Genomic DNA, 13,798 nt, shown 5'->3' with positions numbered 1-13,798 from the left:
GCGGCGCGGCGGTCGCTCCCTGTAGTGGCCACGAAAACAGATGTCGCGTCGGAACCATGGACCTACCATGGAGGCGCGCAGCGGAAACCACCTGACATTCACGCGCGCTCTGATCCCCGTTCTGCGCATGCGCGAAAAAAAAAAAAAAATTGCAGTGCTAGGGATCTTTCTTCTTTAAACTTTAGGTACTCCCTAGATACTTCAGTCACTTCAGTGAGTCGCGTTTTTGATCTGTTATCCCTAGGTTATAGCTTGTTATGTCGGCGGGCCCGAGTGTTCTGTGGCGGGCCGCTCGAGCGCGGGAAATATGGGAGTTGCGAGCGAGGTAAGTCCTCAAATAGCCGAAATTAAAGGCGCGTTAATCTGACGTAGACAGGTTTAACGCCAAAGCGTTTGCCGGGTTAATCTACGGAGGTACACGGCTGTTAAAACGCGATCAATTTTTGCGACACCCGGCGGGCGTTCGAGGTCGCCGAATCGAGCGCACGTCCTGTCCTCTTTCTGTGGTCCCTGTCTCATCAGCGCTATGGCTTCAATGAATGATTGCTTCGATTTAGGTTGCGTTATACAGAGCCATTCTAAGACCGCTATACACGAAAAACTGCGGTTCGACGACTAGTTGCTCACTCGTCGCCTCTCTCACTTTGTTGATAATCTGACGGCATTCCCCCGGGATATTGACTAAAAAGGTTGGAGTGTGCGTTAGTACTATGCACGCCGAAAAGTCCGGCACCTTTCGCGGTGTAAGAATTAGGGAAAGATCTTTTATTTATGGAGGTGCCCATTCCAGTTCCCTGATGGATCTGCGGAGTCGGATATCTGGCACTGCGGAGAACCGAGCTGATTGCAGTACCAGCACTCTGAAGAAGTTTCGAGGCAAGGCAAGACTGACTTCACGTGTGGAGTGGAATCATGTTGATATTCGGTGCAACTTTGGTGTGCTCACTGTGTTCAGTCAAAAAACATTTACTGATACATTGATTTATAGTCAGCTGCCTGCTCCTGAAATATAGAAATCTTGTGGTTCTCTTGGGCAGAAGAGATCTTGCCATAATCACTGTCACGGCCAGAAGTGACGCTGGCCATGGCACAGAGTTTGCACACATCTATGTCTTATATGTATATAATGTAAGGTACCCATAAAAGGGGATGGCGGATGTAAATGGTGTGTGCTCGGCTTGCAATGGATTCACGAATAACTTCTACGTTTTCCTGCCTTTGTGTGATCGGGGCCAGGGCTTTAAGTCGGGCAGGGGGGGGGGCAGCCGCCCCCTCCATTTTATGAGGAGGGGCTCGCCCCCTCTCTGCAAGTCACCTGTATAGCTTTGCGGCACCCATTTAACAAGCGCTGGAGTTGATTTTTTGCGCAAGAGTGCTTTCTGCGGGGAAATTATAACTCTCCAATTTTCCGAGACACTGCACACAACGGGTCACCACCGTGTTCGACTAAGCTCCACTAGCAACATATAATCCTTTCATGTTTAAGAGTCCCCGCCGCAAAGGGTGTATTCACAATACCGTATCTACAGCTTAATCCCGAGCGTTCAGTTCGTCAACAATAGTACTTCTTCGCGGTAGCAGGGCTCAGCTTGGAGAGCGGAGCTCGTTAATCAGCGTATCGCTACACCTCTGTTTTTAAAGTATTTCTGACGGTAATGCGCTGCACAGCCAGATAAAGACCTCCAGGGGTCAGTAATATCTGCAACAGAATGTCTTTTCAACTGTGAAAAGGAATTCTAGAAAAAATCCGGGATGACTTGTGGCGTAGGTGGCTGTTTTGGTCGGCGGTACATGGCAGTATGAAAGCTTTTGGAGGGGAGGGGGGTGGCTGAAGCCCCATAAGCCACCTCCCTGGCTACGCCCCTGATACATACATATATATATATTGTCACGTGGTCGTGACGTCGATGAAGACAGCAGTCGGCGTTGCAGGATGAAACTGTTTATTTGGCCGAACTGTGGCCGGAAAATGAGAACTATAACTACAGCAATACACGCTGTACAAATATAGCGGCGAACAGGGCGTCCGTCCGTCGATCAACTGACAAGCGGTCAATCGCGTCGGCTTTTATACAGGCGGTATCGAACTTTCCAGCAATATCGCTGGTGGCGGCGTTATCTCTAGACAAAGCTGGAACGTTCGCGTGCGGGGCGCAATCTTAACAGAACGATCTACGATAGACGTGAAGCTTCTCGAACAATGCTTCGCGGACAGCGTCGAGCGTTGATAACCGTCCCTGCCGGTCAACCCGAATACATCAAAACAAGACAAGAAGTGGGCGTGGCATTGCCCCCCTCTGAAAAAGCATCGTCCCGATGCTTGTGAAAGAACCTAGAAGAGAGAAAAAAAAACAAGTGCATACAAAAATAAATTACAATAACAAAGGAAGAAAATAGAGTCCCCAGGTTCGCTAACGCGCAAAAAACGGCTTAAGGCGCACGACATGGACGACTTCAGGTCGTGCGCGGCGTCGCTGGGAGTTCGTAATGCCGTCCGGGATCACCTCGTAGTCAAGAGCGCCGAGGCGTCGAGAACCTTGTATGGCCCGAAGTATACGCCGAAGGAGTTTTTCGCTAAGCCCACGTCGGCGTATCGGCGTCCAGACCCAAACACGGTCGCCGGGCTGGTATTCCGCGAAGCGTCGTCGAAGATTGTAGCGACGGCTGTCGGGTGTGCTGCTGGGTCTTGATGCGCAGGCGGGCGAGCTGTCGAGCTTCTTCGGCACGTTGTAAGTAAGCGGCGGCATCGAGGTTTTCTTCGTCGGTGACGTTGGGTAGCAATGGCGTCGAGCGTCGTCGCCGGCTCCTTCCGTAGACCAACTTGTACGGAGTCATCTGCGTCGTTTCTTGGACGGCCGTGTTTGTATGCGAAGGTCACATACGGAAGGATGGCATCCCACGTCTTGTGTCGACGTCGACATACATGGCCAACATGTCGGCGATGGTCTTGTTTAGCCGCTCGGTCAGGCCATTTGTCTGTGGGTGGTACGCTGTGGTCCGGCGGTGGTTTGTTTGGCTGTATCTCAGTATTGCCTGAGTTAGGTCAGCAGTAAACGCCGTACCTCTGTCGGTGATGAGAACTTCTGGGGCGCCATGACGCAGGACGATGTTCTCAACGAAGAACTTCGCTACCTCGGCGGCACTGCCTCTAGGCAGGGCCCTCGTCTCGGCGTAGCGGGTGAGGTAGTCTGTAGCTACGACGATCCATTTGTTTCCGGTATTGGACGTCGGGAACGGACCCAGTAAGTCCATCCCGATTTGCTGGAACGGCCGTCGAGGTGGCTCGATAGGCTGCAGAAGTCCGGCTGGCCTAGTGGGCGGTGTCTTGCGTCGCTGACAGTCCCGGCAGGTCTTCACGTAACGAGTGACGTCGGCGGAAAGGCGCGGCCAGTAGTACTTCTCCTGTATTCTTGCTAGCGTGCGAGAAACACCCAAGTGTCCAGCCGTCGGGTCGTCGTGCAGAGCCTGGAGGACCTCTGGCCGCATGTCGAGGGTACCACGAGAAGGCTATCGGCTCGAAGCGGTGAGAAAGTTCTTCTTTAGGAGAACACCGTTGCGCAAGAAAAATGACGGCAGTCCCCGCGTGAATACCTTCGGAACAACGGTGGTCCTGCCCTCGAGGTATTCCACAAGGCCCTGAGTTCTGGGTCCGTTCGCTGTCGTTCGGCGAAGTCGTCGGCACTTATGAGTCCCAAGAAGGATTCGTCCTCCTTGTCGTCCTGCGGCGGTGGGTCGACGGGGGCGCGAGACAGGCAGTCAGCGTCGGAGTGTTCCTTCCGGACTTGTAACGACGGTAATGTCGAATTCTTGAAGTCGTAGGCTCCACCGTGCGAGGCGACCTGAAGGGTCCTTCAAGTTAGCTAGCCAACACAATGCGTGTGGTCGCTCACAACTTGAAGGGCCTGCCGTAGAGGTAGGGGCGAAACTTGGATGCAGCCCAGATGATCGCTAGGCACTCCTTTTCAGTTGTGGAATAGTTCGTTTCTGCCTTTGATAGCGACCGGCTAGCATAACTGATGACCCTTTCCTGCCCGTCAGTCTTCTGCACAAGGACGGCGCCGAGTCCTACGCTGCTTGCGTCGGTGTGGATTTCCGTATCGGCGTATTCGTCGAAATGTGCTAGTATAGGAGGCATCTGAAGGCGTCGTTTCAGTTTCTTCAATGCTTCGATTTGCGCCGTTTCCCACTTGAATGGCACGTCGGTCTTCGTGAGGTGAGTTAGCGGTTCGGCGATTCGAGAAAATTCCTTGACAAAGCGCCTGTAGTAGGCGCACAAGCCGAGAAAACGGCGCACGGCTTTCGTGTCGGTGGGGGGCGGGAAGGCAGCGATGGCAGCTGTTTCCGCGGGTCTGGGCGAACACCACCCTTGCTGATCACGTGACCCAAAAACAGCAGCTCCTCGTATGCAAAGCGGCACTTTTCAGGCTTCAAGGTGAGGCCAGAAGTCTTGATTGCTTGTAGTACAGTGTCAAGGCGCCGGAGGTGTTCGTCGAAGCTTGAGGCAAAACACAATGACGTCGTCCAAGTACACGAGGCAAGTCTGCCACTTCAGTCCAGCCAGCACGGTGTCCATAACGCGCTGGAACGTCGCAGGTGCCGAGCAAAGACCAAAGGGCATAACCTTGAACTCGAAGAGGCCGTCTGGTGTTATAAAGGCAGTCTTCTCTCGGTCTCTCTCGTCGACTTCGATTTGCCAATAGCCGGTCTTGAGGTCCATCGACGAAAAGTACCTCGCGTTGTAGAGTCGATCCAGGGTGTCGGTCTATCCGTGGGAGAGGGTAGACGTCCTTCTCGTGATTTTGTTCAGGCGGCGATAATCGACGCAGAAGCGTAGGGTTCCGTCTTTCTTCTTCACTAACACCACGGGTGACGCCCATGGACTCTTCGACGGCTGGATGATGTCGTCGCGTAGCATTTCGTCGACTTGTTTCTTTATGGATTCGCGTTCTCGCGTTGAAACTCTGTACGGGCTCTGCCGGAGTGGCCTGGCATTTTCTCTGTTATGATGCGATGTTTTGCGACTGGGGTCTGGGCGGATTCTTGACGATGACGAAAAGCAGTCCCTGTATTTCAAGAGCAGGGTTTTGAGCTGTTCTTGTTTATGCTTCGGAAGGCTAGGATTAACGTCGAAAACTGGTTGAGAAGCTTGGTTCGTCGGGTGTTGGCTCGGAAGAATCGGCGATGGCGAAAGCCATCGACGTAGCCGTGATTTCTTCGATGTAGGCGACTGTCGTGCCTTTGTTTACGTGCTTATACTCGTTGCTAAAATTTGTGAGCAATCACTGTTGCTTTGCCTCCCCGCAACTCTGCTATTCCTCTTGCGACGCAAATCTCGCGGTTAATCAACTGGTGCTGGTCGCCTTCAATGACGCCTTCCAGGTCTGCTACTTTCTGAGAGCCGACGCAAATGATGACGGGAGCGAGGAGGGAATGGTGATCTTCCAGCACATTCAAGGCATGCTTCCCTGGCGGCGTGTACCGCGGTAATGCTTTTTCTGTAGATAGTGTTATCGACTTCGATCTGAGGTCGATCATGACTGCACCATGAAGGCCTAAGAAGTCCATACCAAGGATGACATCTCGGGAGCAAATGCTGAAGGACTACAAAGCTTGCGGGATAATCCGGTTGTTGATGGAGACCCTCGCTGTGCAGATTCCTGCCGGCGTTACTAGGGACCCCCGCTGTGCGGATTTCGGGGCCTTCCCAGGCGGTCTTGACTTTCTTCAGCTTCGTCCGCGAACGGTCCACTGATGACGGAATAGTCGGCTTCCAGTATCGACGAGAGCGGTGACGTTGTGGCCGTCGATGAGAACGTCGAGGTCACTCGTTCGTCGCCTACCGTTTCGATTTGGTCGCGGCGTCGGATCACGGCTACGTCGGTTTGTCCCGCTGCTTCGTCGTTGTGTCGTCAGGTCTTCTTCGGGCCGTGAAGTTTCGACGTCAGGGCTTCGTTCGGCTTGCGGCGTGTTCTTTAGATGTCGTTGCGGCGTTGTCGTCGGCGGCGGAGGATCTTCGGTATTTCGTCGTACAGCAACCGCACCTCCATCGGTTGCTGCCCTTAGTTTTCCGGATACGGGCTAGGTGACCGGCCCCGAGTTGGGCCAGTGTATGGTCGGCGTTGGGGAGAGACGTAGCGGCCTGGCGACGGCGAACGGGAAGGTTGTCGGGGCGTCCATTGTGTTCCCGCGAGGTAGTCGGCGATGTCACGTGGTCTTTCCCCTCGCTGTGGACGCGGCGCGTCGATGGCGAATCCACGCAGTCCCATCTGTCGGTACTGGCAGCGGCGGTAAGTGTGGCCAGCTTCTCCGCAATGGTAACAGAGTGGGCGGGGTCGGGGCGCGCCAAACGTCGGTCTTCCTCGGCGTGTATCGTTGGCCGGCTGGCGGGCGGTGTGACGTCGGTGGCGGCGGCGGTGGTGCCTGGCGGCGGAACTGTTGAGGCGGCGCGGCGTCTTGACTTGGGCGAGGAGGGGGGCGTTGCGTCGGGCTGCAGCAGCATAGGTCACTGCTTGCAGCTGCGGCTGCGCTGACTCGGGGGTGCCCAGAGACTGCTGTATTTCCTCTCTGGACGATGTCAGCGATCGACGCAACTCAGGCTGTGGTGAGGGTAAGAGCTTGCGTAGTTCTTCCCGCACGATCGCTCGGATCGTTTCGCGCAGGTCGTCGGAGCCGACAGCATGAACAACTGGGTTGTCTTGAATCGATCGGCGATTAACTGCCGGTTGCGCATTTCCAGCGTCTTCTCATCGTCGTCGCCTCTGAGACGAACTCTTGGACTGTCGACGGTGGGTTCCGCATTAGCCCAGCGAAGAGCTCTGCTTTACCCCTCGCATGAGCAAGCGGACTTTCTTGTCCTCGGGCATGGCTGGGTCGGCGTGTCGGAACAGTCTGCTCACTCTCTTCCGCGTACAGCACCACGTTCTCGTTTGGAAGCTGCACAGGGTTTCCAGCAGAGCTTCGGCCCTCTCCTTGCGGACGACACTCGTGAATGTGGCAAGGAATCTTGTGCGAAAAATGTCCCCACGTCGTGAGGCTTCGCTCTTGGTTCTCGAACCAAGTTCGGGCAGAGTCCTCCAAGGCGAAGTAGACGTGTCTTAACTTGTCTTCATCGGTCCATTCGTTTAAAAATGGCGACGCGGTCGTACTTCTCCAGCCCAACTTCCGGGTCTTCAGCAGATGATCCGTGAAAGGTCGGTGGTTCCTTTGGCGCTGTAGCAGCACGGGTGCAAGCGGCATGGTTGCTGTCATTGTCGCTGTTGTGTTGGTCATGGTCGGGGTCTTCCTGGTCTTGTCGGGTAAAGGCTGGTATTCTGGAGGTAGTCCTTGTGTCCTGCGGCTTGCTCGCTGTTCGGGGTAGGCGTCGATGTCTTCGTTGCGGCTCGGACTGGGTTCACGGCCTGACGGGGGCGACCGGAACATGAGCGAAGCAGCACCTCCACCAGATGTCACGTGGTCGTGACGTCGATGAAGACAGCAGTCGGCGTTTGCAGATGAAACTGTTTATTTGGCCGAACTTGTGGCCGGAAAATGAGAACTATAACTACAGCAATACACGCTGTACAAATATAGCGGCGACAGGGCGTCGTCCGTCGATCAACTGACAAGCGGTCAATCGCGTCGGCTTTTATACAGGCGGTATCGAACTTTCCAGCAATATCGCTGGTGGCGGCGTTATCTCTAGACAAAGCTGGAACGTTCGCGTGCGGGGCCGCAATCTTAACAGAACGATCTACTATAGACGTGAGCTTCTCGAACAATGCTTCGCGGACAGCGTCGAGCGTTGATAACCGTCCCTGCCGGTCAAACCCGAATACATCAAAACAAGACAAGAAGTGGGCGTGGCAATATATAGGGAAAGTCGCACTCAATTGATGTGATATATCATATACAGAGATAGGAATTTGCTTAGCAGTGTTCATAACATTATAGAAGAAGTACGGTTATATGTGGCATACACTGGGACAACCATACATACGCATGTTATGCACGTCATAGTGTTACAAGCAACATTTTTTTATACGTTCACCACATAACTTTATGCATGAATACAATTATCTCGATGGCAGCCTTCCCAATAGTAGATTTCTATCATTCAATGAAGTTTCGTTAATGTCTAAAAGCTGCTCACTAATAAGTGCGTTTTAATATAGGTAATAGTAACTTGCGCCTTTTCTTTTCCATAATCAGTGCTACTCTTTCCTTCACATATTCAGGTTTGCGTATATTATATTTTACCTGTTGCCCCTAGTTGGAATAGCGCTTCTAATGCATTATTACTTGACTATTATTGCTAACTTGTCAACCATGAATTCTCTTTTAAAAAGTAAGAACTTGTGGTACTGAGGCATAGTACATACTTTATACTCCCATTTGTAGTATTTGTATTTGCACATTTCTTGGCCACTCCAAGTAGACACACCTATGCAAACGGTTGTAAGCGTGAATCGTCTTTGAAGAAATGTGGGTGATTATAACGTTAAAATACTCCGCATTGGTTGTCAGCTGTTTATGACTGGTCGAAATTTTCTGGGTTACGCACACAGCACCTGCTTGTAACGTGATGCAACATATGAGGCGAAAATTATCCATCGCGTAATGACGACTTATACACGACTGCGTAAAAAATTAAGATAATACACTATTTTTAGTGCAGCATAGTTTTGGCCTTTGGTTCTTCGCCATTCGTCAAAAATTTTTGGTGTGTCATAAAATCACCTGCTTGGTATGCGACGTCACAAACCTGTGAAATCTTGCAGAGTTAAAATGATGTGTGCACACTAAACAGAGCATTACTATGCTGAACAAAAGCTAAACTTTTTTGGAATGACGGACAGTGTCTCATTCTGAACGTAATTCAGGAAGGCTGCCCGCCGATCACATGGCAGCGGCTACTTATAGCGGTTGGTGAGATGGATTCATATGAGTATCATAAATATTTGAGATGCAGTATAACGACGTTGAGCTGTTTCTACATGTATAGAACTCTGTGAACTCATCCTTGCTCAGAAAAAGAGAGATAGACAAACCTAGAGCTATGAGTGTATGCGCTTCTTTGCAGTCCAAGTTGTGTGCGCTGTACAAGGTAGTTCAAGATGAATAAACCCAACTATCCGACTTCCAATTCAATCTCCTCGGTCCAGAAAACCGTGGACACTGACCATCTCCTGGTCCGGTAGGTCAGTGAGGGGTAAGCTTGAAAGTGGGGATCCCAACGCTCTAGTCACCTACCTATTGTCACCTGCAAGCCTCTGTGATTGCTGCAAGCTACCGTATAAGCAAGGTGAAGAAGGTTAATCAGAGACTAAAGCAGAAATCTTTTCTAGCTCTTCTAGTTCGGCCCAACTAAAACACTCAAACACTTCTGCACATTCATTGATCAATGCAGCTCACAAAGCTATTCTTTTCAATAAAGAAAATAAAATTCCTGAAACAGGAACAATATTTGATCGGTCCACAAAATGTTTACTGGTTCCTCCCATATCTGCATGTCGATGATGTAAACTTAGGCTAGGCAGAGCGAACAAAGCATGACAGAGTGCTCCTACATTATAGCACCCCTGCTTAACGGTAGCCTCCTCTGCAATGGGTGAAAGCATCGCATTAGCGGCAGTGGCATAGGCAGAAATTTTTTTCAGGGGTGGGGGCACCTAGATCCAACATTGGGTCTGGGCGGATAAATGGGTCGAGTGTCATTTTTGCTCTGTATCCATGGAGAAAAAAAATTTTCGGGGGGGGGGGCACGGGCCCGGTGTGTCCCCCCTGGCTACGTCACCGATAGCGGCCTGCACCTGAGAGCCTACGGTGCGTAGTCTGAGACAAGGAGGACAATCCTCACAGCAGAAGCGTCGACACAATTTCATTATATGATTACGTGATTGCCGTGTTGAATGATTGCTGTCTTAGTTGTTGGTTTCCAGTGTGTAGCATACAGTGACCACTTTTAAGGTAGGGGGGCTCCGCCCCACTAACTTTTCTCAAAGGGGGGGCTAGCGCCCCACTGGTAGACGCGCTTATGAGTGCAACACTTACATCTGGCTAGATCAGAAGCAGGTGTAGCCTTACTGTGCAGGAGGCAGCCTTTCGCGGTTGCTCTGTGTTTGTGGTATCAGATGGTTAAAACTGAGGCTCTAGCATCAACAGGCAGCGAAGGAGAGGTGGCCTCGATGTGAATGGCAAGCAAATTTCCTGTTATGTTGGTTTCCTTGTCAAGCACAGAATGTCTAAATGTCTGCATGTACAAAAACTCTTTGTTTCTAATAACAGCCAGATAAGCAGTTGGAGACTCCACTTGCTTAACTTTTCAGGCAGCCACTTCACCGGTTCATCTCCGTGGCATGGACAGCCAAGGCACTAGCTACAGATATTGCGGCTTCCTTGTGCGCTATCAGCTTATTGTTTCACCCTTTTTTTGGTCATGGCCTGTCAGATTGACAGAGAAAATCTGGTTTACAATTGCTACAATTCTGTCAATGTCGTCCTGGTGAATGTGTGGCAGTATTCACTAGCATGAGAAAGTTATGTATTCTGTGCTGCAAGGTCCTTGTACTGCCTTTTTCTCTGTCCTCCAGCAACAGCTTGAGCAGTGCTGTCTTTGTAGTCTGTACAGCGCGCCCAGCTACCCTATTGGACTGCAGGTGGTATGGAGGGTTGAATGTGTACTTTACATATTGCACGTCAAGAAGTCTTGGAAAACCCATCGCATGAAATTGTGGCCTGGAATGTAATAGCATTCTAAAGGCAGACCATGTGCTGCAAACAGAGACCTAATTACTGCAACTGTCATGATGGCCATTGTTGAGCTACACACTTTAACTTACAACCACTGCTGTACACATCAAAAAGGAACAATTTCCCTTCTTTCTTGCCAAAGTCAAGGTGCACCCTTAATGATAGGTGTTTGCACATTTGCACAGAGCCAGATGTGGTGGTAGCTGTGTTGAATTTGTACACTTCATGAAGTGCCGCACAGTTTTCTTCAGGTCGAAAAGCGTAGGTAGGGGTTAATGGTCGTTAGTACATTAAAAGCTCAAACCAAAGTGGTAGTGAATTTTTTCACACCATACGCAGTGCTGAAAGGTTATTTCTTTTTTTTACCTGGCCATAACTGCATTCATATGTGACAGTGACCGTGACAACAGATGCAGTTGGCTCTCCTTTCCATCCAACTACAGGGATAAGTCAGCACCCACCAAGAATGTATTCATTGCATCACACATTCGCCATATCTCTTTGTTTTTTTTTGACAGTATACAGCTCAAGCGCATCTCATTGGTCAGAATTTCTTAGAAGCCATAAGTGCCATGAGACTGATGCGACCAATGTCATGCGTTTCTCTACGCAACAAGCCATGCAGGGTTCTTGAACCATATCTAGTTTAGGCAAAAGTGTTGAGTAGAAATTAATCAACCCAAAAGGCTTTCAGTTGAGTTAAGTTGTCCAGACTCAAAATTGCTTTGTGACTGCTACTTGTCTGTAGTGGTAATCATTCTTGTCAAACTTCATGGCCTAGGTATCTTACTCACTGTAGGAACAATGCAATTATCAGTGTTATCTTATGTTGTAGTCTTCAGGGTGTATGAACGCTGCTCCACCCTTTCATTGCATTGCCTGCAGTGACGTGGCATGCAACTGCCGCACCCCAGCAAGACGACAGCAAAGTGTTATTTTATTAAGTGCGTAGCACTTAGGGGCCGCCTTGTTGTCCATCCGTAGACCTCATGGCGTAATCACGCCAAGATCAAGTGTAAATACGGGCTAAAGCAAGGCGAGCAATGCTCAAAATTGGATTCGAGTAAAAAACAATGTCTAAAATAATGTCATTAACAGAAATAATCAAGAGTTATCGCAATAATTAACTTAGAATTGCTAAAACACTTTGAGAACATGCGACTGACACCAGCTTCTCAAGGAGGAGTGCGCTACTGCCTCGCAAAGCGGCAATCGCTCCCCTGACCAGCGCTTCTCTGCTACCTTCGTCACTTCGTCAGAAGGGGGAAACAAACCGGCGGCGGTTACTGCAGACGACCGTATCTCAGCCAGGCTGCGCGGAAAGCGCAGCACAGTCACAGCGAAAGCTGGAAGAGCGGCATTTCTAGAGCCCGTTGTAAACTCACTTGGGGCTGCTAATACCTAGTACAATAGCAAGATACCTACTACTCCATGATCATAATTTTGTGAAGCTGGGAAGCACTGACTACGCCACTTTACATCACTTTGCGGAGAAGCGAGGAACCAGCTTCACATCTGAAAGGCATTTTATGTGCACTTTGTGATGCGACGACGGATGGAGGATGGATAACTTATGAGGTCCTTCATTGCGCAGCGATTAGCACGCGCCGAGGACGACTGATGAAGAAGAATTACAGTCCGCCCTGTGTAATGGGTTTGAAGCTTTAAATGAAACTAGTTACACAATTCGCATTGTGTGATGCCCGGTCACTATTTCACTATCCCACCACGCTCTATAAAATCGTTAATGTGAGAAAGAGAGAGAGAGAAGAGAAGAACTTTATTGAGACCCAGAGGAAATAGATCATGGGGGCCATATGGGGTCCTTGGAAACCAATTACAAGTGCACTTGGGGAGGAACCACTACGCTATAAACATAATTTTTTTGAAGAAGGCAAGCAGCAACTATGACATTATTCGTCATTCTGCGGAGAACGTGGTATTCGCCAAACACCTGTAAGGCTTATTGCACTTGTTGAGCTGCCTGAGACGATGAGAATATGGCAGAGCGCTTGTAATGGGTTGGACGCATTCAACAAACCCACTCATTACGCAGTTCACATTGTGGGACACCTGGTTACAGGATTTGCGTGTGTGACGCCCTGGTAGTTATTTTGATCTTCTACCATGCTATATACATATGTTAATGTGGTTCCTTCTCGACATGAAGCCTTATAGGGTCTTTTTCCGAAGCACGGCATGGCTCTGAGGTAATATGGGGCCCACGCAGAGGGTCAGGTTCGAACCTGTTCCATCTTGGCATTTTTTTCTATTTCGTGCGATAGCGGTACGAACACGGGGCGGACAACTACGGCGCCAAAAACGCGGTTGAAACGATCTATAACAGCTTTCGCTGTAAAAAGTACTGCGCGTGTCACACACGAGTAGCGAATCCTAACAAGATTCTACTCATGCAAGGGAAACTACATGCTTACCTCAAACATGACATTATCCACAGTTCGTAAACAGAGCAGCGGAAACTCTATAAACAGGAATTAGAGGTGCCGTGCTACACACTTCGTAGGTTCACAGTATTGGAGCGTTTTTGCTTGTTTTAGAGTACAATTCTGCGGGGCAAACTTTGTTATATTGTTTATTATTATTATAGGGGCGCGAAACAAATGTTGGTATATTTCATAGCATGAACACATTCTTTGAGGCAAAAAAACTACGTAAAATGCCGAGCAAGCGCTCCCCATGCGGCGAAGGTAATTCGACCAGATTTAGGAGGGGGGCTTGCTCGGTCCCGAACCGAAATTCAAGATGGCGGCCGGAGAGCGTATATAACATACAAAAAAGATGGCTGATCCCTCTGTCAAAGAAATCGGGTAACATGAAAGTGAAACATGTCACGGATGTAGTTGGTTGTTTATATGCATTGGTATATGAGAGCTTGTACCATGTCTCCGTGTTTGGCAGATAGCACCGCTTGATGTGAACGCCCTACCGTAACGCCTAGTAGACATCTCCGTACCGAAGACTAACGCCAAGATCAGATTAACCATGCGGTAGTGAAATTATATACGGACACCGCATAGGTGAATCCCGTGCAAAGATGGCATCAACAAGC

At 50.0% G+C, this 13,798-nt stretch overlaps 1 long non-coding RNA gene across 2 annotated transcripts; it reads left to right on the top strand.

Annotated features, from left to right (window-relative positions):
• The first annotated feature begins 306 nt into the window (after nt 1–306).
• On the top strand, nt 307–1,039 carry LOC119381484 (uncharacterized). 2 transcript variants are annotated; one of them, XR_007415238.1, is made up of 2 exons: nt 307–325; nt 778–1,039. It is a non-coding gene; the product is annotated as an uncharacterized LOC119381484 (long non-coding RNA). The 2 variants fall into 2 exon arrangements; XR_005181472.2 differs by lacking the exon at nt 307–325 and adding an exon at nt 612–689.
• The last annotated feature ends 12,759 nt before the right edge of the window (nt 1,040–13,798 follow it).

The sequence above is a fragment of the Rhipicephalus sanguineus genome, chromosome 2, assembly GCF_013339695.2.
Source record: "Rhipicephalus sanguineus isolate Rsan-2018 chromosome 2, BIME_Rsan_1.4, whole genome shotgun sequence".
Taxonomy (NCBI): domain Eukaryota; kingdom Metazoa; phylum Arthropoda; class Arachnida; order Ixodida; family Ixodidae; genus Rhipicephalus; species Rhipicephalus sanguineus.
This window is presented reverse-complemented; position numbering and strand designations above follow the sequence as displayed.